We start from the raw sequence: 27,595 nt of genomic DNA, 5'->3' as shown, positions 1-27,595 counted from the left end.
TACTGATTATCTTTAGCAGTTACGAGGTCAAAATATGCCCCTTAACGATACTGTATCTTTGGAAAGAGATGACACCCTTTGCAAATGCAATCGACGAGGATGGGATTCGAACCCACGCGTGCAGAGCACAATGGATTAGCAGTCCATCGCCTTAACCACTCGGCCACCTCGTCAGTGACTCACGGCTAGTGGAAAGTTTTCCAATAGAAAACCGCTGAGGTTTGATGTCAGTTATTATATAGTAGCAGTTATGAGATAGGTGAAAACATGGCCCTTAATGATAGTGCATCTTCGGAAAGAATAGAAGCGACGAGGATGGGATTCGAACCCACGCGTGCAGAGCACAATGGATTAGCAGTCCATCGCCTTAACCACTCTGCCACCTCGTCACTGGGCACATTATGTGGAATGTTTTCTGACGGAAAGTTATCGAGGTTTCACATTGCTGATTATTTGTGGCAGTTGTGAGATAGGGCATCAAATATCCCAAGCACAATGTGTCAGCAGTCCATCGCCATAACCACTCGGCCACCTCGTCACTGAGTCACAATGAGTGGAAAGTTTTCCAAAGGAAAAGCATTGAGCTTTGACATTACTGATTATCTTTAGCAGTTATGAGGTCAAAATACGCCCCTTAACGATACTGTATCTTTGGAAAGAGATGACACCCTTTGCAAATGCAATCGACGAGGATGGGATTCGAACCCACGCGTGCAGAGCACAATGGATTAGCAGTCCATCGCCTTAACCACTCGGCCACCTCGTCACTGGGCACATTCAGTGGAATGTTTTCTGACGGAAAGTTATCGAGGTTTCACATTGCTGATTATTTGTGGCAGTTGTGAGATAGGGCATCAAATATCCCAAGCACAATGTGTCAGCAGTCCATCGCCATAACCACTCGGCCACCTCGTCACTGAGTCACAATGAGTGGAAAGTTTTCCAAAGGAAAAGCATTGAGCTTTGACATTACTGATTATCTTTAGCAGTTACGAGGTCAAAATATGCCCCTTAACGATACTGTATCTTTGGAAAGAGATGACACCCTTTGCAAATGCAATCAACGAGGATGGGATTGGAACCCACGCGTGCAGAGCACAATGGATTAGCAGTCCATCGCCTTAACCACTCGGCCACCTCGTCAGTGACTCATGGCGAGTGGAAAGTTTTCCAATAGAAAACCGCTGAGGTTTGATGTCTTATTATATAGTAGCAGTTATGAGATAGGTGAAAACATGGCCCTTAATGATAGTGCATCTTCGGAAAGAATAGAATCGACGAGGATGGGATTCGAACCCACGCGTGCAGAGCACAATGGATTAGCAGTCCATCGCCTTAACCACTCGGCCACCTCGTCACTGGGCACATTCAGTGGAATGTTTTCTGACGGAAAGTTATCGAGGTTTCACATTGCTGATTATTTGTGGCAGTTGTGAGATAGGGCATCAAATATCCCAAGCACAATGTGTCAGCAGTCCATCGCCATAACCACTCGGCCACCTCGTCACTGAGTCACAATGAGTGGAAAGTTTTCCAAAGGAAAAGCATTGAGCTTTGACATTACTGATTATCTTTAGCAGTTACGAGGTCAAAATATGCCCCTTAACGATACTGTATCTTTGGAAAGAGATGACACCCTTTGCAAATGCAATCGACGAGGATGGGATTGGAACCCACGCGTGCAGAGCACAATGGATTAGCAGTCCATCGCCTTAACCACTCGGCCACCTCGTCAGTGACTCACGGCGAGTGGAAAGTTTTCCAATAGAAAACCGCTGAGGTTTGATGTCAGTTATTATATAGTAGCAGTTATGAGATAGGTGAAAACATGGCCCTTAATGATAGTGCATCTTCGGAAAGAATAGAATCGACGAGGATGGGATTCGAACCCACGCGTGCAGAGCACAATGGATTAGCAGTCCATCGCCTTAACCACTCGGCCACCTCGTCACTGGGCACATTATGTGGAATGTTTTCTGACGGAAAGTTATCGAGGTTTCACATTGCTGATTATTTGTGGCAGTTGTGAGATAGGGCATCAAATATCCCAAGCACAATGTGTCAGCAGTCCATCGCCATAACCACTCGGCCACCTCGTCACTGAGTCACAATGAGTGGAAAGTTTTCCAAAGGAAAAGCATTGAGCTTTGACATTACTGATTATCTTTAGCAGTTACGAGGTCAAAATACGCCCCTTAACGATACTGTATCTTTGGAAAGAGATGACACCCTTTGCAAATGCAATCGACGAGGATGGGATTCGAACCCACGCGTGCAGAGCACAATGGATTAGCAGTCCATCGCCTTAACCACTCGCCCACCTCGTCACTGGGCACATTCAGTGGAATGTTTTCTGACGGAAAGTTATCGAGGTTTCACATTGCTGATTATTTGTGGCAGTTGTGAGATAGGGCATCAAATATCCCAAGCACAATGTGTCAGCAGTCCATCGCCATAACCACTCGGCCACCTCGTCACTGAGTCACAATGAGTGGAAAGTTTTCCAAATGAAAAGCATTGAGCTTTGACATTACTGATTATCTTTAGCAGTTACGAGGTCAAAATACGCCCCTTAACGATACTGTATCTTTGGAAAGAGATGACACCCTTTGCAAATGCAATCGACGAGGATGGGATTGGAACCCACGCGTGCAGAGCACAATGGATTAGCAGTCCATCGCCTTAACCACTCGGCCACCTCGTCAGTGACTCACGGCGAGTGGAAAGTTTTCCAATAGAAAACCGCTGAGGTTTGATGTCAGTTATTATATAGTAGCAGTTATGAGATAGGTGAAAACATGGCCCTTAATGATAGTGCATCTTCGGAAAGAATAGAATCGACGAGGATGGGATTCGAACCCACGCGTGCAGAGCACAATGGATTAGCAGTCCATCGCCTTAACCACTCGGCCACCTCGTCACTGGGCACATTCAGTGGAATGTTTTCTGACGGAAAGTTATCGAGGTTTCACATTGCTGATTATTTGTGGCAGTTGTGAGATAGGGCATCAAATATCCCAAGCACAATGTGTCAGCAGTCCATCGCCATAACCACTCGGCCACCTCGTCACTGAGTCACAATGAGTGGAAAGTTTTCCAAAGGAAAAGCATTGAGCTTTGACATTACTGATTATCTTTAGCAGTTACGAGGTCAAAATATGCCCCTTAACGATACTGTATCTTTGGAAAGAGATGACACCCTTTGCAAATGCAATCGACGAGGATGGGATTGGAACCCACGCGTGCAGAGCACAATGGATTAGCAGTCCATCGCCTTAACCACTCGGCCACCTCGTCAGTGACTCATGGCGAGTGGAAAGTTTTCCAATAGAAAACCGCTGAGGTTTGATGTCTGTTATTATATAGTAGCAGTTATGAGATAGGTGAAAACATGGCCCTTAATGATAGTGCATCTTCGGAAAGAATAGAATCGACGAGGATGGGATTCGAACCCACGCGTGCAGAGCACAATGGATTAGCAGTCCATCGCCTTAACCACTCGCCCACCTCGTCACTGGGCACATTCAGTGGAATGTTTTCTGACGGAAAGTTATCGAGGTTTCACATTGCTGATTATTTGTGGCAGTTGTGAGATAGGGCATCAAATATCCCAAGCACAATGTGTCAGCAGTCCATCGCCATAACCACTCGGCCACCTCGTCACTGAGTCACAATGAGTGGAAAGTTTTCCAAATGAAAAGCATTGAGCTTTGACATTACTGATTATCTTTAGCAGTTACGAGGTCAAAATACGCCCCTTAACGATACTGTATCTTTGGAAAGAGATGACACCCTTTGCAAATGCAATCGACGAGGATGGGATTCGAACCCACGCGTGCAGAGCACAATGGATTAGCAGTCCATCGCCTTAACCACTCGGCCACCTCGTCACTGGGCACATTCAGTGGAATGTTTTCTGACGGAAAGTTATCGAGGTTTCACATTGCTGATTATTTGTGGCAGTTGTGAGATAGGGCATCAAATATCCCAAGCACAATGTGTCAGCAGTCCATCGCCATAACCACTCGGCCACCTCGTCACTGAGTCACAATGAGTGGAAAGTTTTCCAAAGGAAAAGCATTGAGCTTTGACATTACTGATTATCTTTAGCAGTTACGAGGTCAAAATATGCCCCTTAACGATACTGTATCTTTGGAAAGAGATGACACCCTTTGCAAATGCAATCGACGAGGATGGGATTCGAACCCACGCGTGCAGAGCACAATGGATTAGCAGTCCATCGCCTTAACCACTCGGCCACCTCGTCAGTGACTCACGGCGAGTGGAAAGTTTTCCAATAGAAAACCGCTGAGGTTTGATGTCAGTTATTATATAGTAGCAGTTATGAGATAGGTGAAAACATGGCCCTTAATGATAGTGCATCTTCGGAAAGAATAGAATCGACGAGGATGGGATTCGAACCCACGCGTGCAGAGCACAATGGATTAGCAGTCCATCGCCTTAACCACTCTGCCACCTCGTCACTGGGCACATTATGTGGAATGTTTTCTGACGGAAAGTTATCGAGGTTTCACATTGCTGATTATTTGTGGCAGTTGTGAGATAGGGCATCAAATATCCCAAGCACAATGTGTCAGCAGTCCATCGCCATAACCACTCGGCCACCTCGTCACTGAGTCACAATGAGTGGAAAGTTTTCCAAAGGAAAAGCATTGAGCTTTGACATTACTGATTATCTTTAGCAGTTATGAGGTCAAAATACGCCCCTTAACGATACTGTATCTTTGGAAAGAGATGACACCCTTTGCAAATGCAATCGACGAGGATGGGATTCGAACCCACGCGTGCAGAGCACAATGGATTAGCAGTCCATCGCCTTAACCACTCGGCCACCTCGTCACTGGGCACATTCAGTGGAATGTTTTCTGACGGAAAGTTATCGAGGTTTCACATTGCTGATTATTTGTGGCAGTTGTGAGATAGGGCATCAAATATCCCAAGCACAATGTGTCAGCAGTCCATCGCCATAACCACTCGGCCACCTCGTCACTGAGTCACAATGAGTGGAAAGTTTTCCAAAGGAAAAGCATTGAGCTTTGACATTACTGATTATCTTTAGCAGTTACGAGGTCAAAATATGCCCCTTAACGATACTGTATCTTTGGAAAGAGATGACACCCTTTGCAAATGCAATCAACGAGGATGGGATTGGAACCCACGCGTGCAGAGCACAATGGATTAGCAGTCCATCGCCTTAACCACTCGGCCACCTCGTCAGTGACTCATGGCGAGTGGAAAGTTTTCCAATAGAAAACCGCTGAGGTTTGATGTCTTATTATATAGTAGCAGTTATGAGATAGGTGAAAACATGGCCCTTAATGATAGTGCATCTTCGGAAAGAATAGAATCGACGAGGATGGGATTCGAACCCACGCGTGCAGAGCACAATGGATTAGCAGTCCATCGCCTTAACCACTCGGCCACCTCGTCACTGGGCACATTCAGTGGAATGTTTTCTGACGGAAAGTTATCGAGGTTTCACATTGCTGATTATTTGTGGCAGTTGTGAGATAGGGCATCAAATATCCCAAGCACAATGTGTCAGCAGTCCATCGCCATAACCACTCGGCCACCTCGTCACTGAGTCACAATGAGTGGAAAGTTTTCCAAAGGAAAAGCATTGAGCTTTGACATTACTGATTATCTTTAGCAGTTACGAGGTCAAAATATGCCCCTTAACGATACTGTATCTTTGGAAAGAGATGACACCCTTTGCAAATGCAATCGACGAGGATGGGATTGGAACCCACGCGTGCAGAGCACAATGGATTAGCAGTCCATCGCCTTAACCACTCGGCCACCTCGTCAGTGACTCACGGCGAGTGGAAAGTTTTCCAATAGAAAACCGCTGAGGTTTGATGTCAGTTATTATATAGTAGCAGTTATGAGATAGGTGAAAACATGGCCCTTAATGATAGTGCATCTTCGGAAAGAATAGAATCGACGAGGATGGGATTCGAACCCACGCGTGCAGAGCACAATGGATTAGCAGTCCATCGCCTTAACCACTCGGCCACCTCGTCACTGGGCACATTATGTGGAATGTTTTCTGACGGAAAGTTATCGAGGTTTCACATTGCTGATTATTTGTGGCAGTTGTGAGATAGGGCATCAAATATCCCAAGCACAATGTGTCAGCAGTCCATCGCCATAACCACTCGGCCACCTCGTCACTGAGTCACAATGAGTGGAAAGTTTTCCAAAGGAAAAGCATTGAGCTTTGACATTACTGATTATCTTTAGCAGTTACGAGGTCAAAATACGCCCCTTAACGATACTGTATCTTTGGAAAGAGATGACACCCTTTGCAAATGCAATCGACGAGGATGGGATTCGAACCCACGCGTGCAGAGCACAATGGATTAGCAGTCCATCGCCTTAACCACTCGCCCACCTCGTCACTGGGCACATTCAGTGGAATGTTTTCTGACGGAAAGTTATCGAGGTTTCACATTGCTGATTATTTGTGGCAGTTGTGAGATAGGGCATCAAATATCCCAAGCACAATGTGTCAGCAGTCCATCGCCATAACCACTCGGCCACCTCGTCACTGAGTCACAATGAGTGGAAAGTTTTCCAAATGAAAAGCATTGAGCTTTGACATTACTGATTATCTTTAGCAGTTACGAGGTCAAAATACGCCCCTTAACGATACTGTATCTTTGGAAAGAGATGACACCCTTTGCAAATGCAATCGACGAGGATGGGATTGGAACCCACGCGTGCAGAGCACAATGGATTAGCAGTCCATCGCCTTAACCACTCGGCCACCTCGTCAGTGACTCACGGCGAGTGGAAAGTTTTCCAATAGAAAACCGCTGAGGTTTGATGTCAGTTATTATATAGTAGCAGTTATGAGATAGGTGAAAACATGGCCCTTAATGATAGTGCATCTTCGGAAAGAATAGAATCGACGAGGATGGGATTCGAACCCACGCGTGCAGAGCACAATGGATTAGCAGTCCATCGCCTTAACCACTCGGCCACCTCGTCACTGGGCACATTCAGTGGAATGTTTTCTGACGGAAAGTTATCGAGGTTTCACATTGCTGATTATTTGTGGCAGTTGTGAGATAGGGCATCAAATATCCCAAGCACAATGTGTCAGCAGTCCATCGCCATAACCACTCGGCCACCTCGTCACTGAGTCACAATGAGTGGAAAGTTTTCCAAAGGAAAAGCATTGAGCTTTGACATTACTGATTATCTTTAGCAGTTACGAGGTCAAAATATGCCCCTTAACGATACTGTATCTTTGGAAAGAGATGACACCCTTTGCAAATGCAATCGACGAGGATGGGATTGGAACCCACGCGTGCAGAGCACAATGGATTAGCAGTCCATCGCCTTAACCACTCGGCCACCTCGTCAGTGACTCATGGCGAGTGGAAAGTTTTCCAATAGAAAACCGCTGAGGTTTGATGTCTGTTATTATATAGTAGCAGTTATGAGATAGGTGAAAACATGGCCCTTAATGATAGTGCATCTTCGGAAAGAATAGAATCGACGAGGATGGGATTCGAACCCACGCGTGCAGAGCACAATGGATTAGCAGTCCATCGCCTTAACCACTCGCCCACCTCGTCACTGGGCACATTCAGTGGAATGTTTTCTGACGGAAAGTTATCGAGGTTTCACATTGCTGATTATTTGTGGCAGTTGTGAGATAGGGCATCAAATATCCCAAGCACAATGTGTCAGCAGTCCATCGCCATAACCACTCGGCCACCTCGTCACTGAGTCACAATGAGTGGAAAGTTTTCCAAATGAAAAGCATTGAGCTTTGACATTACTGATTATCTTTAGCAGTTACGAGGTCAAAATACGCCCCTTAACGATACTGTATCTTTGGAAAGAGATGACACCCTTTGCAAATGCAATCGACGAGGATGGGATTCGAACCCACGCGTGCAGAGCACAATGGATTAGCAGTCCATCGCCTTAACCACTCGGCCACCTCGTCACTGGGCACATTCAGTGGAATGTTTTCTGACGGAAAGTTATCGAGGTTTCACATTGCTGATTATTTGTGGCAGTTGTGAGATAGGGCATCAAATATCCCAAGCACAATGTGTCAGCAGTCCATCGCCATAACCACTCGGCCACCTCGTCACTGAGTCACAATGAGTGGAAAGTTTTCCAAAGGAAAAGCATTGAGCTTTGACATTACTGATTATCTTTAGCAGTTACGAGGTCAAAATATGCCCCTTAACGATACTGTATCTTTGGAAAGAGATGACACCCTTTGCAAATGCAATCGACGAGGATGGGATTCGAACCCACGCGTGCAGAGCACAATGGATTAGCAGTCCATCGCCTTAACCACTCGGCCACCTCGTCAGTGACTCACGGCGAGTGGAAAGTTTTCCAATAGAAAACCGCTGAGGTTTGATGTCAGTTATTATATAGTAGCAGTTATGAGATAGGTGAAAACATGGCCCTTAATGATAGTGCATCTTCGGAAAGAATAGAATCGACGAGGATGGGATTCGAACCCACGCGTGCAGAGCACAATGGATTAGCAGTCCATCGCCTTAACCACTCTGCCACCTCGTCACTGGGCACATTATGTGGAATGTTTTCTGACGGAAAGTTATCGAGGTTTCACATTGCTGATTATTTGTGGCAGTTGTGAGATAGGGCATCAAATATCCCAAGCACAATGTGTCAGCAGTCCATCGCCATAACCACTCGGCCACCTCGTCACTGAGTCACAATGAGTGGAAAGTTTTCCAAAGGAAAAGCATTGAGCTTTGACATTACTGATTATCTTTAGCAGTTATGAGGTCAAAATACGCCCCTTAACGATACTGTATCTTTGGAAAGAGATGACACCCTTTGCAAATGCAATCGACGAGGATGGGATTCGAACCCACGCGTGCAGAGCACAATGGATTAGCAGTCCATCGCCTTAACCACTCGGCCACCTCGTCACTGGGCACATTCAGTGGAATGTTTTCTGACGGAAAGTTATCGAGGTTTCACATTGCTGATTATTTGTGGCAGTTGTGAGATAGGGCATCAAATATCCCAAGCACAATGTGTCAGCAGTCCATCGCCATAACCACTCGGCCACCTCGTCACTGAGTCACAATGAGTGGAAAGTTTTCCAAAGGAAAAGCATTGAGCTTTGACATTACTGATTATCTTTAGCAGTTACGAGGTCAAAATATGCCCCTTAACGATACTGTATCTTTGGAAAGAGATGACACCCTTTGCAAATGCAATCAACGAGGATGGGATTGGAACCCACGCGTGCAGAGCACAATGGATTAGCAGTCCATCGCCTTAACCACTCGGCCACCTCGTCAGTGACTCATGGCGAGTGGAAAGTTTTCCAATAGAAAACCGCTGAGGTTTGATGTCTTATTATATAGTAGCAGTTATGAGATAGGTGAAAACATGGCCCTTAATGATAGTGCATCTTCGGAAAGAATAGAATCGACGAGGATGGGATTCGAACCCACGCGTGCAGAGCACAATGGATTAGCAGTCCATCGCCTTAACCACTCGGCCACCTCGTCACTGGGCACATTCAGTGGAATGTTTTCTGACGGAAAGTTATCGAGGTTTCACATTGCTGATTATTTGTGGCAGTTGTGAGATAGGGCATCAAATATCCCAAGCACAATGTGTCAGCAGTCCATCGCCATAACCACTCGGCCACCTCGTCACTGAGTCACAATGAGTGGAAAGTTTTCCAAAGGAAAAGCATTGAGCTTTGACATTACTGATTATCTTTAGCAGTTACGAGGTCAAAATATGCCCCTTAACGATACTGTATCTTTGGAAAGAGATGACACCCTTTGCAAATGCAATCGACGAGGATGGGATTGGAACCCACGCGTGCAGAGCACAATGGATTAGCAGTCCATCGCCTTAACCACTCGGCCACCTCGTCAGTGACTACTCACGGCGAGTGGAAAGTTTTCCAATAGAAAACCGCTGAGGTTTGATGTCAGTTATTATATAGTAGCAGTTATGAGATAGGTGAAAACATGGCCCTTAATGATAGTGCATCTTCGGAAAGAATATAATCGACGAGGATGGGATTCGAACCCACGCGTGCAGAGCACAATGGATTAGCAGTCCATCGCCTTAACCACTCGGCCACCTCGTCACTGGGCACATTATGTGGAATGTTTTCTGACGGAAAGTTATCGAGGTTTCACATTGCTGATTATTTGTGGCAGTTGTGAGATAGGGCATCAAATATCCCAAGCACAATGTGTCAGCAGTCCATCGCCATAACCACTCGGCCACCTCGTCACTGAGTCACAATGAGTGGAAAGTTTTCCAAAGGAAAAGCATTGAGCTTTGACATTACTGATTATCTTTAGCAGTTACGAGGTCAAAATACGCCCCTTAACGATACTGTATCTTTGGAAAGAGATGACACCCTTTGCAAATGCAATCGACGAGGATGGGATTCGAACCCACGCGTGCAGAGCACAATGGATTAGCAGTCCATCGCCTTAACCACTCGCCCACCTCGTCACTGGGCACATTCAGTGGAATGTTTTCTGACGGAAAGTTATCGAGGTTTCACATTGCTGATTATTTGTGGCAGTTGTGAGATAGGGCATCAAATATCCCAAGCACAATGTGTCAGCAGTCCATCGCCATAACCACTCGGCCACCTCGTCACTGAGTCACAATGAGTGGAAAGTTTTCCAAATGAAAAGCATTGAGCTTTGACATTACTGATTATCTTTAGCAGTTACGAGGTCAAAATACGCCCCTTAACGATACTGTATCTTTGGAAAGAGATGACACCCTTTGCAAATGCAATCGACGAGGATGGGATTGGAACCCACGCGTGCAGAGCACAATGGATTAGCAGTCCATCGCCTTAACCACTCGGCCACCTCGTCAGTGACTCACGGCGAGTGGAAAGTTTTCCAATAGAAAACCGCTGAGGTTTGATGTCAGTTATTATATAGTAGCAGTTATGAGATAGGTGAAAACATGGCCCTTAATGATAGTGCATCTTCGGAAAGAATAGAATCGACGAGGATGGGATTCGAACCCACGCGTGCAGAGCACAATGGATTAGCAGTCCATCGCCTTAACCACTCGGCCACCTCGTCACTGGGCACATTCAGTGGAATGTTTTCTGACGGAAAGTTATCGAGGTTTCACATTGCTGATTATTTGTGGCAGTTGTGAGATAGGGCATCAAATATCCCAAGCACAATGTGTCAGCAGTCCATCGCCATAACCACTCGGCCACCTCGTCACTGAGTCACAATGAGTGGAAAGTTTTCCAAAGGAAAAGCATTGAGCTTTGACATTACTGATTATCTTTAGCAGTTACGAGGTCAAAATATGCCCCTTAACGATACTGTATCTTTGGAAAGAGATGACACCCTTTGCAAATGCAATCGACGAGGATGGGATTGGAACCCACGCGTGCAGAGCACAATGGATTAGCAGTCCATCGCCTTAACCACTCGGCCACCTCGTCAGTGACTCATGGCGAGTGGAAAGTTTTCCAATAGAAAACCGCTGAGGTTTGATGTCTGTTATTATATAGTAGCAGTTATGAGATAGGTGAAAACATGGCCCTTAATGATAGTGCATCTTCGGAAAGAATAGAATCGACGAGGATGGGATTCGAACCCACGCGTGCAGAGCACAATGGATTAGCAGTCCATCGCCTTAACCACTCGCCCACCTCGTCACTGGGCACATTCAGTGGAATGTTTTCTGACGGAAAGTTATCGAGGTTTCACATTGCTGATTATTTGTGGCAGTTGTGAGATAGGGCATCAAATATCCCAAGCACAATGTGTCAGCAGTCCATCGCCATAACCACTCGGCCACCTCGTCACTGAGTCACAATGAGTGGAAAGTTTTCCAAATGAAAAGCATTGAGCTTTGACATTACTGATTATCTTTAGCAGTTACGAGGTCAAAATACGCCCCTTAACGATACTGTATCTTTGGAAAGAGATGACACCCTTTGCAAATGCAATCGACGAGGATGGGATTCGAACCCACGCGTGCAGAGCACAATGGATTAGCAGTCCATCGCCTTAACCACTCGGCCACCTCGTCACTGGGCACATTCAGTGGAATGTTTTCTGACGGAAAGTTATCGAGGTTTCACATTGCTGATTATTTGTGGCAGTTGTGAGATAGGGCATCAAATATCCCAAGCACAATGTGTCAGCAGTCCATCGCCATAACCACTCGGCCACCTCGTCACTGAGTCACAATGAGTGGAAAGTTTTCCAAAGGAAAAGCATTGAGCTTTGACATTACTGATTATCTTTAGCAGTTACGAGGTCAAAATATGCCCCTTAACGATACTGTATCTTTGGAAAGAGATGACACCCTTTGCAAATGCAATCGACGAGGATGGGATTCGAACCCACGCGTGCAGAGCACAATGGATTAGCAGTCCATCGCCTTAACCACTCGGCCACCTCGTCAGTGACTCACGGCGAGTGGAAAGTTTTCCAATAGAAAACCGCTGAGGTTTGATGTCAGTTATTATATAGTAGCAGTTATGAGATAGGTGAAAACATGGCCCTTAATGATAGTGCATCTTCGGAAAGAATAGAATCGACGAGGATGGGATTCGAACCCACGCGTGCAGAGCACAATGGATTAGCAGTCCATCGCCTTAACCACTCTGCCACCTCGTCACTGGGCACATTATGTGGAATGTTTTCTGACGGAAAGTTATCGAGGTTTCACATTGCTGATTATTTGTGGCAGTTGTGAGATAGGGCATCAAATATCCCAAGCACAATGTGTCAGCAGTCCATCGCCATAACCACTCGGCCACCTCGTCACTGAGTCACAATGAGTGGAAAGTTTTCCAAAGGAAAAGCATTGAGCTTTGACATTACTGATTATCTTTAGCAGTTATGAGGTCAAAATACGCCCCTTAACGATACTGTATCTTTGGAAAGAGATGACACCCTTTGCAAATGCAATCGACGAGGATGGGATTCGAACCCACGCGTGCAGAGCACAATGGATTAGCAGTCCATCGCCTTAACCACTCGGCCACCTCGTCACTGGGCACATTCAGTGGAATGTTTTCTGACGGAAAGTTATCGAGGTTTCACATTGCTGATTATTTGTGGCAGTTGTGAGATAGGGCATCAAATATCCCAAGCACAATGTGTCAGCAGTCCATCGCCATAACCACTCGGCCACCTCGTCACTGAGTCACAATGAGTGGAAAGTTTTCCAAAGGAAAAGCATTGAGCTTTGACATTACTGATTATCTTTAGCAGTTACGAGGTCAAAATATGCCCCTTAACGATACTGTATCTTTGGAAAGAGATGACACCCTTTGCAAATGCAATCGACGAGGATGGGATTCGAACCCACGCGTGCAGAGCACAATGGATTAGCAGTCCATCGCCTTAACCACTCGGCCACCTCGTCAGTGACTCACGGCTAGTGGAAAGTTTTCCAATAGAAAACCGCTGAGGTTTGATGTCAGTTATTATATAGTAGCAGTTATGAGATAGGTGAAAACATGGCCCTTAATGATAGTGCATCTTCGGAAAGAATAGAAGCGACGAGGATGGGATTCGAACCCACGCGTGCAGAGCACAATGGATTAGCAGTCCATCGCCTTAACCACTCTGCCACCTCGTCACTGGGCACATTATGTGGAATGTTTTCTGACGGAAAGTTATCGAGGTTTCACATTGCTGATTATTTGTGGCAGTTGTGAGATAGGGCATCAAATATCCCAAGCACAATGTGTCAGCAGTCCATCGCCATAACCACTCGGCCACCTCGTCACTGAGTCACAATGAGTGGAAAGTTTTCCAAAGGAAAAGCATTGAGCTTTGACATTACTGATTATCTTTAGCAGTTACGAGGTCAAAATATGCCCCTTAACGATACTGTATCTTTGGAAAGAGATGACACCCTTTGCAAATGCAATCGACGAGGATGGGATTGGAACCCACGCGTGCAGAGCACAATGGATTAGCAGTCCATCGCCTTAACCACTCGGCCACCTCGTCAGTGACTCACGGCGAGTGGAAAGTTTTCCAATAGAAAACCGCTGAGGTTTGATGTCAGTTAATATATAGTAGCAGTTATGAGATAGGTGAAAACATGGCCCTTAATGATAGTGCATCTTCGGAAAGAATAGAATCGACGAGGATGGGATTCGAACCCACGCGTGCAGAGCACAATGGATTAGCAGTCCATCGCCTTAACCACTCTGCCACCTCGTCACTGGGCACATTATGTGGAATGTTTTCTGACGGAAAGTTATCGAGGTTTCACATTGCTGATTATTTGTGGCAGTTGTGAGATAGGGCATCAAATATCCCAAGCACAATGTGTCAGCAGTCCATCGCCATAACCACTCGGCCACCTCGTCACTGAGTCACAATGAGTGGAAAGTTTTCCAAAGGAAAAGCATTGAGCTTTGACATTACTGATTATCTTTAGCAGTTACGAGGTCAAAATATGCCCCTTAACGATACTGTATCTTTGGAAAGAGATGACACCCTTTGCAAATGCAATCGACGAGGATGGGATTGGAACCCACGCGTGCAGAGCACAATGGATTAGCAGTCCATCGCCTTAACCACTCGGCCACCTCGTCAGTGACTCACGGCGAGTGGAAAGTTTTCCAATAGAAAACCGCTGAGGTTTGATGTCAGTTAATATATAGTAGCAGTTATGAGATAGGTGAAAACATGGCCCTTAATGATAGTGCATCTTCGGAAAGAATAGAATCGACGAGGATGGGATTCGAACCCACGCGTGCAGAGCACAATGGATTAGCAGTCCATCGCCTTAACCACTCGGCCACCTCGTCACTGGGCACATTCAGTGGAATGTTTTCTGACGGAAAGTTATCGAGGTTTCACATTGCTGATTATTTGTGGCAGTTGTGAGATAGGGCATCAAATATCCCAAGCACAATGTGTCAGCAGTCCATCGCCATAACCACTCGGCCACCTCGTCACTGAGTCACAATGAGTGGAAAGTTTTCCAAAGGAAAAGCATTGAGCTTTGACATTACTGATTATCTTTAGCAGTTACGAGGTCAAAATATGCCCCTTAACGATACTGTATCTTTGGAAAGAGATGACACCCTTTGCAAATGCAATCGACGAGGATGGGATTGGAACCCACGCGTGCAGAGCACAATGGATTAGCAGTCCATCGCCTTAACCACTCGGCCACCTCGTCAGTGACTCATGGCGAGTGGAAAGTTTTCCAATAGAAAACCGCTGAGGTTTGATGTCTGTTATTATATAGTAGCAGTTATGAGATAGGTGAAAACATGGCCCTTAATGATAGTGCATCTTCGGAAAGAATAGAATCGACGAGGATGGGATTCGAACCCACGCGTGCAGAGCACAATGGATTAGCAGTCCATCGCCTTAACCACTCGCCCACCTCGTCACTGGGCACATTCAGTGGAATGTTTTCTGACGGAAAGTTATCGAGGTTTCACATTGCTGATTATTTGTGGCAGTTGTGAGATAGGGCATCAAATATCCCAAGCACAATGTGTCAGCAGTCCATCGCCATAACCACTCGGCCACCTCGTCACTGAGTCACAATGAGTGGAAAGTTTTCCAAATGAAAAGCATTGAGCTTTGACATTACTGATTATCTTTAGCAGTTACGAGGTCAAAATACGCCCCTTAACGATACTGTATCTTTGGAAAGAGATGACACCCTTTGCAAATGCAATCGACGAGGATGGGATTCGAACCCACGCGTGCAGAGCACAATGGATTAGCAGTCCATCGCCTTAACCACTCGGCCACCTCGTCACTGGGCACATTCAGTGGAATGTTTTCTGACGGAAAGTTATCGAGGTTTCACATTGCTGATTATTTGTGGCAGTTGTGAGATAGGGCATCAAATATCCCAAGCACAATGTGTCAGCAGTCCATCGCCATAACCACTCGGCCACCTCGTCACTGAGTCACAATGAGTGGAAAGTTTTCCAAAGGAAAAGCATTGAGCTTTGACATTACTGATTATCTTTAGCAGTTACGAGGTCAAAATATGCCCCTTAACGATACTGTATCTTTGGAAAGAGATGACACCCTTTGCAAATGCAATCGACGAGGATGGGATTCGAACCCACGCGTGCAGAGCACAATGGATTAGCAGTCCATCGCCTTAACCACTCGGCCACCTCGTCAGTGACTCACGGCGAGTGGAAAGTTTTCCAATAGAAAACCGCTGAGGTTTGATGTCAGTTATTATATAGTAGCAGTTATGAGATAGGTGAAAACATGGCCCTTAATGATAGTGCATCTTCGGAAAGAATAGAATCGACGAGGATGGGATTCGAACCCACGCGTGCAGAGCACAATGGATTAGCAGTCCATCGCCTTAACCACTCTGCCACCTCGTCACTGGGCACATTATGTGGAATGTTTTCTGACGGAAAGTTATCGAGGTTTCACATTGCTGATTATTTGTGGCAGTTGTGAGATAGGGCATCAAATATCCCAAGCACAATGTGTCAGCAGTCCATCGCCATAACCACTCGGCCACCTCGTCACTGAGTCACAATGAGTGGAAAGTTTTCCAAAGGAAAAGCATTGAGCTTTGACATTACTGATTATCTTTAGCAGTTATGAGGTCAAAATACGCCCCTTAACGATACTGTATCTTTGGAAAGAGATGACACCCTTTGCAAATGCAATCGACGAGGATGGGATTCGAACCCACGCGTGCAGAGCACAATGGATTAGCAGTCCATCGCCTTAACCACTCGGCCACCTCGTCACTGGGCACATTCAGTGGAATGTTTTCTGACGGAAAGTTATCGAGGTTTCACATTGCTGATTATTTGTGGCAGTTGTGAGATAGGGCATCAAATATCCCAAGCACAATGTGTCAGCAGTCCATCGCCATAACCACTCGGCCACCTCGTCACTGAGTCACAATGAGTGGAAAGTTTTCCAAAGGAAAAGCATTGAGCTTTGACATTACTGATTATCTTTAGCAGTTACGAGGTCAAAATATGCCCCTTAACGATACTGTATCTTTGGAAAGAGATGACACCCTTTGCAAATGCAATCGACGAGGATGGGATTCGAACCCACGCGTGCAGAGCACAATGGATTAGCAGTCCATCGCCTTAACCACTCGGCCAAAAATGGGGCAAAAGGGACTGCCCAGGGGGGGGGAAAGAAAAAAAAAGAGAGGAAAGAGGGGGGAAAGAGAGAAAAAGAAAAGGAGAAAAAAGGAGGAAAACGTACACTATATCAATTTGTATTTACTCTCTTATCTTCTCAACATTGTTTACACATAGTTGTGCATTTATTGCAAGGTTTATCATCACTTTAATTTTCATGTCTCTTGCGGGATTCGAACCTCTGCTGTGGCAATATCACTTGCATCTTCGCTTTTTCTCCAGTCTCACAGTGCATTCCGGAAGTACACAGGCAATGCATTTTGGGTAACGTAGTCATTTTTAACACAGGAACTCTTTTCCATACAAACCACCACAGTAGCAACCCTGTGATTATGCAATCATGCACATGAATGCATTTAAAGCACATTCTCTTGTAAATAAACATATTTTGTGATGTAAACAAATCAATATTCAAATAATTAACTCAAAATGTATCATGCTACATTTAAAGCTATAACAGTATTAATATTGTATAACTGTAAACATAAATAACTCATGTTTCCCCTCCTTTTTTTAAGTAAACTCAATTATTTGAGAGACTACATCTGTGTAGCACAAGTGAATAAAACAAATTCCAAATTGAGCAGAGTGTTGGGTTTTGTGAATAAATGTAAAATGATTCTGCAAGTAATTCTGGCTTTAGTTTTAACAATCACATTCAATGGATGACACTCACCGTCCTGGTATTCAAGAGGAAATGAAATAAAAACGTGAAGACTGTTCTTGGCTCAAATAAAATGATTAAACTTTATTCTAACAGACAGACAAACAACAGAGAGACAGACAGAGACGAACAACAGAGAGACAGACAAATGACAGAGAGAGAGAGAGAGAGAGAGAGAGAGAGACAAGTAATGGTGACAGCAACTATACACTCTTCCTCCAGTCATCCAGGGTCAGTCCTGAGGCTGGACAGTACCACCGCCCCTTCAGCTGGGTGTGTCCAGTCCTTTTATTTTTGTCCTGGCCACACCCCTTACAGGTGTAGTGGTACTTTTCCTTTGTCAGCCTCTTCCGTGGCGGTTCCCCCCTTGACACTAGCTCCTCATCCTCCTGGGCAGCTTTATTCAGCCTCCAGGCACGTTGCCTTGGCTGGGATGGAAGGCACTCTGGAGGAGGTTGCTGCAATGGAGGAGCATAGGTAAATGGAGGAGCATGCGGAAATGGAGGAGCATGAGGAGCATGCGGAAATGGAGGAGCATGAGGAGCATGAGGAAATGGAGGAACATGCGGAAATGGAGGAGCATGCGGAAATGTATAGTGCGGATATGGAGGAGCATGCGGAAATGTAAAGTGCGGGTATGGAGGAGCATGCGGAAATGGAGGAGCATGCTGCAACTGAGGAGCTTGCTGGAATGGAGAAGCTGGCCCAAATTGTGGAGGCAACTGGGGAGGCGGAGATGGCGGAGAGAACACAGGCCTGTTTGCCGCTAGAGTGCGCTGGCGGGGGAAAGCTTCCCCCTCGTGGTTTTCAGGCTCCTCAAATGTCATCGCTTCATGTGTATGTTGCACAGGGGCAGCCGGAAGTGTGTTCATTGCAGGGAGAGGCTCCTTGGCCAGGTGCAGCTGTTTGGGAAGTACAGTGCCTTGCAGCAGCATGTCCCTGCCCTTCCTCTTATCCCTCCTAAGCAGCCTACAAGACAAACAATCATTATTTTATACATGTAAGCCTATCCTCTCTCCCTAAGGTTATTACATATTTTCTAACAAGCATGCAGGTTCATGAGGTTAAATCTTTATATACTGTCTTGACTGTATGGGAAAGGTAAATGAAATAACACATACCATGATGAGACTGTGGTGTTGTTAACCGGCACCAAAACCAGATTCGTCTGGTCCAGGACAACCCTGCTGTCCTCCAGCAGCTGTTTGATGTGGCTGTAGACGCTGACAATGGACTGAGGGATGGGCATGGTTTTCCCCTTTGTGTCCTTTGGCCTGTTGCGTGACTGTTCAAACTCTTTGGCAAGTCTGAGGCAAACACACTCACTGACTCTGTGTACTTCAGGGTCCTGAGCTGCTTGGCCGTGAGTCATGTATAGTCTGGGGGAGAGAAGGATGATATGATCTGGACTGTGAACAAGGATGTAAAGTCATGAAGAACCAAGTGACAATGACAATAGGGGTTGCAATAAAATAATTTACACTTAATAAATACTTTTCACAGTGACACGTGCAGTCTCTTAATCAATAATTTGTATTGAATCCAAAATCATAGCAAATTGTGGTCAAGCACCTCTCTGCCGCCTGCTGTCCAGGAGCAGAGCCACTCGGCTTCCTGGGTGCTCTCCACGGTCCCCCTGACGCGTGTGCTTTTTTCTTAGCCTTCTCGGTGTACCTACACGGTGAGAGACATCCATATGCTTCATTCATTCCATGGAATGTATGTTTAATTTTGGTGTACAGAATTATTACTATTTTGTACCTTGAAGGTTTCTTGTCCATGGCATGGAGAGCTGTGTACAGGTGGACTATGTCCGCCTCCTCCTTGGCTGACAAGGCGGTGATGGTACGATTCAAGCCAACTAGGTAGGCTGCAAGGGCATCAACTGCCTCCCATCCCACAACGCCCCTCGAGTCACATTGGCTGGTCTGAAAAGTGATGAGTGAGAAAAAGAAAAACCAAGCAAATAAATGTACACTCTTGTTTCTAATATGTGAGCAGTGCTGATTTTACATTCAATTGTCTTATTAAAATGTAACCACATTTACTTCAGTTAAATATTGTGTTTTTGAGTAAGGTGTTATAGAAAGAGTTATTGACCTCTGTGACAAGGGGTTCGGGTTCAGTGTCACCGTCCACAGCACTTGGAGGATCACCAGCCCCTATCTCAGCTGACTGGCAGACAATGTCAGGCATGCTGATGGTGTCATCTGGATCATCCTCCTCCTCAAGCACCTGCGAGGGGATTTCAGAGACCTGCGATGGAGCCAGCAGGTCACCTCTGTTGGTCTGGGCCAATAAATATTCCACTGCTATGCGCTCGCCTGTAACCAGTATAAACACAAAGATGAAGAAAGGACATACATACACACATCCATCTCCTACATGAATAGCACAATCTTCGCACCAAGGAAATGCATGTCCTCTGAGTAGGGGGGTGGCTAAGAAAAAGAGGAGGAGGGGATGTAATATTCTGAGCAACCAGTGTTGCTCTGAGATCTCTCTTACCAGTGGGTTTCCCCGGTAGGGTGAACTCTGGCACCAGAGCACAACCATGGACGCGCTGGCTTAAGTTGTTAAGGTGGGACATCAAGCGAACATCAAAGCTTCTTAGGGTTGAGGCCCCCTCTACATCTACTGCCTCCTTGGCCCGGCCCATGTTCCATCTTGATGCCCCCTCCAGCATGTACATTTGCATATGTACAGCATTGCACCGCCAACCTAAGAAACAAAATACTCTGTTCAGTCAACCATTATTGTAAAGTGAATACATATGAATACCCGACAACACATACAATAAAGTATGTCTTGATGCGAAAGTACCTGGAATAAAAGCACATTGGTGTCGGTGAAAACTTTCCAAGGAGGAGGACCCCCTACCACACCTAAGGATGTCCAGCTCTTTGCCGCCCTTCTGGAGTGTCCCCACCTTCGTGTACAGTGCAACACCTGGAGGGTCTTGTAGGCACTCCAGGTGCTTCTGCTGCACTTCCCACACATGGCGCATACGGTCATGGCTCACCAGACGCAGCCCTGTGGTGTCTGTCAGCTCCCACACTGATTCCAGCAGCCCTGAAATCATGCTCCGCATCTCCTCAACTCCACGCGTCCTCCTCCTGCAGTGTCTTTTCAGTTCCCCTGGGCTGATGGTGGCCATGAGCTGTTCTTCAGTGGGAGTATGTCCGCTGTGGCTGCTCTTCCACTCCGCTCTCTTGGCCTCCTTCAGGCGTTGCACATCCTCCTGGTCCCATTCAAAAACGCAGGAGGAAAGCTTGGCACAAAAGGTGCCATAGAGAGGGTGGTGTTCTGTAGTGAGGCCGCAGTTAAAGCGTCTCATGAAATGGAAGCTGTCCAAGCGCACTGCAGACCTCCATGGGTGAAAGAGCTTAGACACTGAAGACACACCTGTAAAAAACAACCATGCATAATAGCATAGACCATGATTAAGTAAATAAATTTAATACAAATGGTTCTACAAATGGTTCTAACGGTGTGTGTGTGTGTGTGTGTGTGTGAGAGAGAGAGAGAGAGAGAGAGAGAGAGAGAGAGAGAGAGAGAGAGAGAGAGAGAGAGTGAGTGAGTGAGTGAGTGAGTGAGTGAGTGAGTGAGTGAGTGAGTGAGTGAGTGAGTGAGTGAGTGAGTGAGTGAGTGAGTGAGTGAGTGAGTGAGTGAGTGAGTGAGTGAGTGTGTGTGTGTGTGTGTGTGTGTGTGTGTGTGTGTGTGTGTGTGTGTGTGTGTGTGTGTGTGTGTGAGAGAGAGAGAGAGAGAGAGCGCAATTTTCATCCACCTGACTGGCTGCAGCAATCCCGGTCAACATAGATGACCTCAGGTTCAGCTTGGCCCGCATTCTTGTACCGAGTGACGATGCCTTGGCACAACTCTTCCAACCCTGCACCTTCACCCGTTGTCAGAACAGAGTTCAACACCTGGCCAAACTCATTGCCAATGTTCGACATCCACGCAGCACTGTCCCCGATACCACCAGCCAGCTTCTTAGTGATCTGTAAAACAAACACAAGCATTACGAAGTAAACCAATTTCCTGTTTTGTTGTAATTATTCATGTTCTATTTTATATACTTTTTTACTGTTGAAACCCTAACCTTCTTTGTTGAATCCATTTTAAGAATGCTACCATAGGTAGACGTGATCACTCCCTTCATCTCATCTACATGGCTGAGGATGTCGTTGGAGTGGACCGTCTCGAACCATTGAGCAAGTGGAAGGGGCCTGAAGGGTGGTGGAGGAGGATATACAGCAGAAGAGGGGACGAAGGTAGCCATCTTCATATGGCGCTCACAGTCTGAGAGATAGCGGATAGTCTGCCGTGCCCACTCCTCGCTGTGAGCTTCCTCGATTGCAGACTGGAGGTAGGAGGAACTGTTACCACTGGTCCTTGGCTTCAGGAAAGTCATACATTTCCTGTCCAGAGCCAGTTGTGTTGTGAGGACAGCGGGGAACAGGCTCCTGTGTGCCACATCCACCTGGGAGAGTATTTCCTGGCTCCATGGGCAGACCGGCTGAGAACATTTACTGCAACGTGGATAGTCCCCTCCCACTAGGTAGTAACGGCTATCCACATCGATCACCTCCCTGACCTTTCTGTATATCCCGGAGCTGTTCATTTTCGAGGAACATTGTGGGCACTTTAGAGGAATCCCCCACATCCTCATTGGTGCCCAGATGAACATTCTCTGCCGGAAGTACCACCCAGGCTCAGGAGGAGATGGTTTGGGCTCCAGTGGAGGGTGAAACCAGCAGGCTTGAACTTTCCGTTTCAGCTGGCCTGTAGGCTCATATAGGCATTTGGCGATCCACACCTGATCTGCTTCCTGGACTACTCTACGAAATTGGTCAGGAAGAAAACCTTTCCAATTAATCGAGGTTGGTTTTGGTTTTGAGGTGTGTGGAGTTGCAGTGTGGTGTGCCGTGGCAGAGCTACTTGAAGGAGGGGCCAGAGACGGCGTTGTCTTTGATGGCAGTACTTTTGTGGTGGTAGTGTGGTGTGGCGTGACAGAACTACTTGAAGGAAGGAGCAGAAGTGGCGTTGCCTTTGATGTTAGTAGTGCATAGTGAACCTGTTGGATATGGTTCAAAAGACCAACAGTACCCTGCACCTTGGCCCCACAGGTGTCACACATCTCCTCCGTATGGTGGTCAGACAGGTGCTCTGAAAATGTGTCTCCCCCCACAAGCTGGTTGCACTTATAGCACTGCACTGATGCTCCTGTGTCTGTGTCTCCTCCCCCTACCTCTGTGTTGTCTTTGACTCCCCCTGCCTCCGTGTCTCCTCTCCATGTCTGTGTGTGGTGTCGGACTCCCCCTGCCTCCGTGTCTCCTCTCCATGTCTGTGTGTGGTGTCGGACTCCCCCTGCCTCCGTGTCTCCTCTCCATGTCTGTGTGTGGTGTCGGACTCCCCCTGCCTCCGTGTCTCCTCTCCATGTCTGTGTGTGGTGTCGGACTCCCCCTGCCTCCGTGTCTCCTCTCCATGTCTGTGTGTGGTGTCGGACTCCCCCTGCATCTGTGTCTCCTCTCCATGTCTCGGTGTCTCCTCTAACTGTCTCCATGCCTGTCTCCATGCCTCCTCTCCCTACCTCTGTGTTGTCTTTGACTCCCCCTGCCTCCGTGTCTCCTCTCCATGTCTGTGTGTGGTGTCGGACTCCCCCTGCATCCGTGTCTCCTCTCCCTGCCTGTGTGTGGTGTCGGACTCCCCCTGCATCCGTGTCTCCTCTCCATGTCTCGGTGTCTCCTCTAACTGTCTCCATGCCTGTCTCCATGCCTCCTCTCCCTACCTCTGTGTTGTCTTTGACTCCCCCTGCCTCCGTGTCTCCTCTCCATGTCTGTGTGTGGTGTCGGACTCCCCCTGCATCCGTGTCTCCTCTCCCTGCCTGTGTGTGGTGTCGGACTCCCCCTGCATCCGTGTCTCCTCTCCATGTCTCGGTGTCTCCTCTAACTGTCTCCATGCCTGTCTCCATGCCTCCTCTCCCTACCTCTGTGTTGTCTTTGACTCCCCCTGCCTCCGTGTCTCCTCTCCATGTCTGTGTGTGGTGTCGGACTCCCCCTGCATCCGTGTCTCCTCTCCCTGCCTGTGTGTGGTGTCGGACTCCCCCTGCATCCGTGTCTCCTCTACCTGTCTCCATGCCTGTCTCCATGCCTCCTCTCCCTATCTCCGTGCTGAGTCGGACTCGCCCTGCCTCCGTCTCAACTCCTCCTGCCTCACTGGACCCAACGCCTGATGACTGATCTGTTGGCTGACAAATACAAAAAGAGGGCCATGCTACATGCAACTAAGAATACTACACTACTAGTTTTCCCCAGAATTATACAGATATATATTGTTCATTAAATAAATCCACATGCTACAGTGACTATACAGTGAAACAAAAAAAACACCAAACAATAAATAATTTCACCTACCTTGTGGAACCCACAGGAGCACTGAAGGCTTCTCCCAAACAGATCCTTAGTATGGCTCTGCAGGGGGCAAGCATCAATTCTCTCCAAGGCCTTTTTCCATTTCTTGGCCCCTGGCCGTTTGCCAGTTGAAAAGTGGAATTGGCCCTGTGCATATTTGAAGCAGATGTCCCTCCAATAGCTATCTGGCTTTCCAGTCTTAGTCATCTGCATTAAATATAAAACAGGTTAATGTCGAGCTAGGTTATGTATGTGTGTATGCTACAGACAGACAGACAGAGCGGAGGATATTATGTATGTATGTATAGTGTGTATGTTATGTAGGTAGATAGGTATGTTTTGCATTACTGTTTTATTAATCAATCTTTTCTTACAAAGAAACTGTAGCACAAAGTGCTTCACAAAATAAAAGCAGGCAAAATTAAGTATCATTATTGTTAATAATTAAACTTGGCACAATGAAGCATGTTTAATACATCTGGACACATCTATTTGTTCTGCTCAAACACTATACCACTGCTCTGCTAGCTGAGCTGCTAACACTAGCTAGCAGCTATACCAGGCTCCATTACCGGAGGGGATGAAACTTGCCACAATTATTGAACATGTTAAGGCTTTTCCGGAGAAATAGGCAGAGTTTATACGCTAATAAACAAATAAATAAGTTATTATTGGTCTTCTGATTCTGTCATACACCAATATACCCACGATAGCCACACAGTGCTAGTTTGACCGAGCGAGTACCGCCGGTAACGTTTCTATTTACAGCGACAGTCAGAAGCTCCGTTAACATAGCGGCCACGTAACAAGACAGTTGAAATACAAGTTGAATATCATGTTGACGGGATGGGAAATGAAACCGTTTGTTGTTTTGTTTTTTACGGTGTTGCTTTTATGAGTATTAATCAAGTTTCCAAACCTTTTCTCCGTGTTCTGTGCATAGGTTCTGTGTCGATGCGGTGGAAAAAATGGCCGCCACTCTAAAGCGATAACCTAGCGATAATCCCGCCCCTCTCACATCACGTGACCTATACTGTTCAAATCAGAGTCTATGGTTTGGACCTGGTTCGGACCTGTGTTCGGACCTTGTTTGAAACTCTTTCATCTGGTTAGGAATGTGTTCGGACCTGGTTAGGACCTGTGAGAAATGTTAGGACCTCGGAGGCAGTCCAGAAACTGGCGGGTACGGCCACCTCGTCAGTGACTCACGGCTAGTGGAAAGTTTTCCAATAGAAAACCGCTGAGGTTTGATGTCAGTTATTATATAGTAGCAGTTATGAGATAGGTGAAAACATGGCCCTTAATGATAGTGCATCTTCGGAAAGAATAGAAGCGACGAGGATGGGATTCGAACCCACGCGTGCAGAGCACAATGGATTAGCAGTCCATCGCCTTAACCACTCTGCCACCTCGTCACTGGGCACATTATGTGGAATGTTTTCTGACGGAAAGTTATCGAGGTTTCACATTGCTGATTATTTGTGGCAGTTGTGAGATAGGGCATCAAATATCCCAAGCACAATGTGTCAGCAGTCCATCGCCATAACCACTCGGCCACCTCGTCACTGAGTCACAATGAGTGGAAAGTTTTCCAAAGGAAAAGCATTGAGCTTTGACATTACTGATTATCTTTAGCAGTTACGAGGTCAAAATATGCCCCTTAACGATACTGTATCTTTGGAAAGAGATGACACCCTTTGCAAATGCAATCGACGAGGATGGGATTGGAACCCACGCGTGCAGAGCACAATGGATTAGCAGTCCATCGCCTTAACCACTCGGCCACCTCGTCAGTGACTCACGGCGAGTGGAAAGTTTTCCAATAGAAAACCGCTGAGGTTTGATGTCAGTTAATATATAGTAGCAGTTATGAGATAGGTGAAAACATGGCCCTTAATGATAGTGCATCTTCGGAAAGAATAGAATCGACGAGGATGGGATTCGAACCCACGCGTGCAGAGCACAATGGATTAGCAGTCCATCGCCTTAACCACTCGGCCACCTCGTCACTGGGCACATTCAGTGGAATGTTTTCTGACGGAAAGTTATCGAGGTTTCACATTGCTGATTATTTGTGGCAGTTGTGAGATAGGGCATCAAATATCCCAAGCACAATGTGTCAGCAGTCCATCGCCATAACCACTCGGCCACCTCGTCACTGAGTCACAATGAGTGGAAAGTTTTCCAAAGGAAAAGCATTGAGCTTTGACATTACTGATTATCTTTAGCAGTTACGAGGTCAAAATATGCCCCTTAACGATACTGTATCTTTGGAAAGAGATGACACCCTTTGCAAATGCAATCGACGAGGATGGGATTGGAACCCACGCGTGCAGAGCACAATGGATTAGCAGTCCATCGCCTTAACCACTCGGCCACCTCGTCAGTGACTCACGGCGAGTGGAAAGTTTTCCAATAGAAAACCGCTGAGGTTTGATGTCAGTTAATATATAGTAGCAGTTATGAGATAGGTGAAAACATGGCCCTTAATGATAGTGCATCTTCGGAAAGAATAGAATCGACGAGGATGGGATTCGAACCCACGCGTGCAGAGCACAATGGATTAGCAGTCCATCGCCTTAACCACTCGGCCACCTCGTCACTGGGCACATTCAGTGGAATGTTTTCTGACGGAAAGTTATCGAGGTTTCACATTGCTGATTATTTGTGGCAGTTGTGAGATAGGGCATCAAATATCCCAAGCACAATGTGTCAGCAGTCCATCGCCATAACCACTCGGCCACCTCGTCACTGAGTCACAATGAGTGGAAAGTTTTCCAAAGGAAAAGCATTGAGCTTTGACATTACTGATTATCTTTAGCAGTTACGAGGTCAAAATATGCCCCTTAACGATACTGTATCTTTGGAAAGAGATGACACCCTTTGCAAATGCAATCGACGAGGATGGGATTGGAACCCACGCGTGCAGAGCACAATGGATTAGCAGTCCATCGCCTTAACCACTCGGCCACCTCGTCAGTGACTCATGGCGAGTGGAAAGTTTTCCAATAGAAAACCGCTGAGGTTTGATGTCTGTTATTATATAGTAGCAGTTATGAGATAGGTGAAAACATGGCCCTTAATGATAGTGCATCTTCGGAAAGAATAGAATCGACGAGGATGGGATTCGAACCCACGCGTGCAGAGCACAATGGATTAGCAGTCCATCGCCTTAACCACTCGCCCACCTCGTCACTGGGCACATTATGTGGAATGTTTTCTGACGGAAAGTTATCGAGGTTTCACATTGCTGATTATTTGTGGCAGTTGTGAGATAGGGCATCAAATATCCCAAGCACAATGTGTCAGCAGTCCATCGCCATAACCACTCGGCCA

At 46.5% G+C, this 27,595-nt stretch overlaps 27 non-coding genes across 27 annotated transcripts; all 27 read right to left on the bottom strand.

The window, feature by feature from the left end:
• Positions 1–91: 91 nt before the first annotated feature.
• Positions 92–173, bottom strand: trnas-gcu (transfer RNA serine (anticodon GCU)). Its single transcript has one exon. It is a non-coding gene; the product is annotated as a tRNA-Ser (tRNA).
• Positions 174–684: 511 nt separating this feature from the next.
• On the bottom strand, positions 685–766 carry trnas-gcu (transfer RNA serine (anticodon GCU)). Its single transcript has one exon. It is a non-coding gene; the product is annotated as a tRNA-Ser (tRNA).
• A 509-nt stretch (positions 767–1,275) lies between these two features.
• Positions 1,276–1,357, bottom strand: trnas-gcu (transfer RNA serine (anticodon GCU)). Its single transcript has one exon. It is a non-coding gene; the product is annotated as a tRNA-Ser (tRNA).
• A 511-nt stretch (positions 1,358–1,868) lies between these two features.
• On the bottom strand, positions 1,869–1,950 carry trnas-gcu (transfer RNA serine (anticodon GCU)). Its single transcript has one exon. It is a non-coding gene; the product is annotated as a tRNA-Ser (tRNA).
• Positions 1,951–2,838: 888 nt separating this feature from the next.
• On the bottom strand, positions 2,839–2,920 carry trnas-gcu (transfer RNA serine (anticodon GCU)). Its single transcript has one exon. It is a non-coding gene; the product is annotated as a tRNA-Ser (tRNA).
• An 888-nt stretch (positions 2,921–3,808) lies between these two features.
• On the bottom strand, positions 3,809–3,890 carry trnas-gcu (transfer RNA serine (anticodon GCU)). Its single transcript has one exon. It is a non-coding gene; the product is annotated as a tRNA-Ser (tRNA).
• A 295-nt stretch (positions 3,891–4,185) lies between these two features.
• On the bottom strand, positions 4,186–4,267 carry trnas-gcu (transfer RNA serine (anticodon GCU)). The gene has a single exon. It is a non-coding gene; the product is annotated as a tRNA-Ser (tRNA).
• Positions 4,268–4,778: 511 nt separating this feature from the next.
• trnas-gcu (transfer RNA serine (anticodon GCU)) lies at positions 4,779–4,860 on the bottom strand. The gene has a single exon. It is a non-coding gene; the product is annotated as a tRNA-Ser (tRNA).
• Positions 4,861–5,369: 509 nt separating this feature from the next.
• On the bottom strand, positions 5,370–5,451 carry trnas-gcu (transfer RNA serine (anticodon GCU)). Its single transcript has one exon. It is a non-coding gene; the product is annotated as a tRNA-Ser (tRNA).
• Positions 5,452–5,962: 511 nt separating this feature from the next.
• trnas-gcu (transfer RNA serine (anticodon GCU)) lies at positions 5,963–6,044 on the bottom strand. Its single transcript has one exon. It is a non-coding gene; the product is annotated as a tRNA-Ser (tRNA).
• Positions 6,045–6,932: 888 nt separating this feature from the next.
• On the bottom strand, positions 6,933–7,014 carry trnas-gcu (transfer RNA serine (anticodon GCU)). The gene has a single exon. It is a non-coding gene; the product is annotated as a tRNA-Ser (tRNA).
• An 888-nt stretch (positions 7,015–7,902) lies between these two features.
• trnas-gcu (transfer RNA serine (anticodon GCU)) lies at positions 7,903–7,984 on the bottom strand. The gene has a single exon. It is a non-coding gene; the product is annotated as a tRNA-Ser (tRNA).
• Positions 7,985–8,279: 295 nt separating this feature from the next.
• trnas-gcu (transfer RNA serine (anticodon GCU)) lies at positions 8,280–8,361 on the bottom strand. Its single transcript has one exon. It is a non-coding gene; the product is annotated as a tRNA-Ser (tRNA).
• A 511-nt stretch (positions 8,362–8,872) lies between these two features.
• On the bottom strand, positions 8,873–8,954 carry trnas-gcu (transfer RNA serine (anticodon GCU)). The gene has a single exon. It is a non-coding gene; the product is annotated as a tRNA-Ser (tRNA).
• Positions 8,955–9,463: 509 nt separating this feature from the next.
• On the bottom strand, positions 9,464–9,545 carry trnas-gcu (transfer RNA serine (anticodon GCU)). Its single transcript has one exon. It is a non-coding gene; the product is annotated as a tRNA-Ser (tRNA).
• A 514-nt stretch (positions 9,546–10,059) lies between these two features.
• Positions 10,060–10,141, bottom strand: trnas-gcu (transfer RNA serine (anticodon GCU)). Its single transcript has one exon. It is a non-coding gene; the product is annotated as a tRNA-Ser (tRNA).
• Positions 10,142–11,029: 888 nt separating this feature from the next.
• trnas-gcu (transfer RNA serine (anticodon GCU)) lies at positions 11,030–11,111 on the bottom strand. The gene has a single exon. It is a non-coding gene; the product is annotated as a tRNA-Ser (tRNA).
• Positions 11,112–11,999: 888 nt separating this feature from the next.
• Positions 12,000–12,081, bottom strand: trnas-gcu (transfer RNA serine (anticodon GCU)). Its single transcript has one exon. It is a non-coding gene; the product is annotated as a tRNA-Ser (tRNA).
• Positions 12,082–12,376: 295 nt separating this feature from the next.
• trnas-gcu (transfer RNA serine (anticodon GCU)) lies at positions 12,377–12,458 on the bottom strand. Its single transcript has one exon. It is a non-coding gene; the product is annotated as a tRNA-Ser (tRNA).
• Positions 12,459–12,969: 511 nt separating this feature from the next.
• trnas-gcu (transfer RNA serine (anticodon GCU)) lies at positions 12,970–13,051 on the bottom strand. The gene has a single exon. It is a non-coding gene; the product is annotated as a tRNA-Ser (tRNA).
• A 295-nt stretch (positions 13,052–13,346) lies between these two features.
• On the bottom strand, positions 13,347–13,428 carry trnas-gcu (transfer RNA serine (anticodon GCU)). Its single transcript has one exon. It is a non-coding gene; the product is annotated as a tRNA-Ser (tRNA).
• A 1,320-nt stretch (positions 13,429–14,748) lies between these two features.
• Positions 14,749–14,830, bottom strand: trnas-gcu (transfer RNA serine (anticodon GCU)). The gene has a single exon. It is a non-coding gene; the product is annotated as a tRNA-Ser (tRNA).
• An 888-nt stretch (positions 14,831–15,718) lies between these two features.
• Positions 15,719–15,800, bottom strand: trnas-gcu (transfer RNA serine (anticodon GCU)). Its single transcript has one exon. It is a non-coding gene; the product is annotated as a tRNA-Ser (tRNA).
• A 295-nt stretch (positions 15,801–16,095) lies between these two features.
• Positions 16,096–16,177, bottom strand: trnas-gcu (transfer RNA serine (anticodon GCU)). The gene has a single exon. It is a non-coding gene; the product is annotated as a tRNA-Ser (tRNA).
• A 511-nt stretch (positions 16,178–16,688) lies between these two features.
• Positions 16,689–16,770, bottom strand: trnas-gcu (transfer RNA serine (anticodon GCU)). The gene has a single exon. It is a non-coding gene; the product is annotated as a tRNA-Ser (tRNA).
• Positions 16,771–26,185: 9,415 nt separating this feature from the next.
• On the bottom strand, positions 26,186–26,267 carry trnas-gcu (transfer RNA serine (anticodon GCU)). The gene has a single exon. It is a non-coding gene; the product is annotated as a tRNA-Ser (tRNA).
• Positions 26,268–26,778: 511 nt separating this feature from the next.
• Positions 26,779–26,860, bottom strand: trnas-gcu (transfer RNA serine (anticodon GCU)). The gene has a single exon. It is a non-coding gene; the product is annotated as a tRNA-Ser (tRNA).
• Between the last annotated feature and the right edge of the window lie 735 nt (positions 26,861–27,595).

This window comes from Alosa pseudoharengus, unplaced genomic scaffold (genome assembly GCF_046254945.1).
Source record: "Alosa pseudoharengus isolate Yale_2024_CS ecotype anadromous, Long Island Sound unplaced genomic scaffold, YU_APseudo_1.1 YU_APseudo_1.1_scf_97, whole genome shotgun sequence".
Lineage (NCBI taxonomy): Eukaryota > Metazoa > Chordata > Actinopteri > Clupeiformes > Clupeidae > Alosa > Alosa pseudoharengus.
This window is presented reverse-complemented; position numbering and strand designations above follow the sequence as displayed.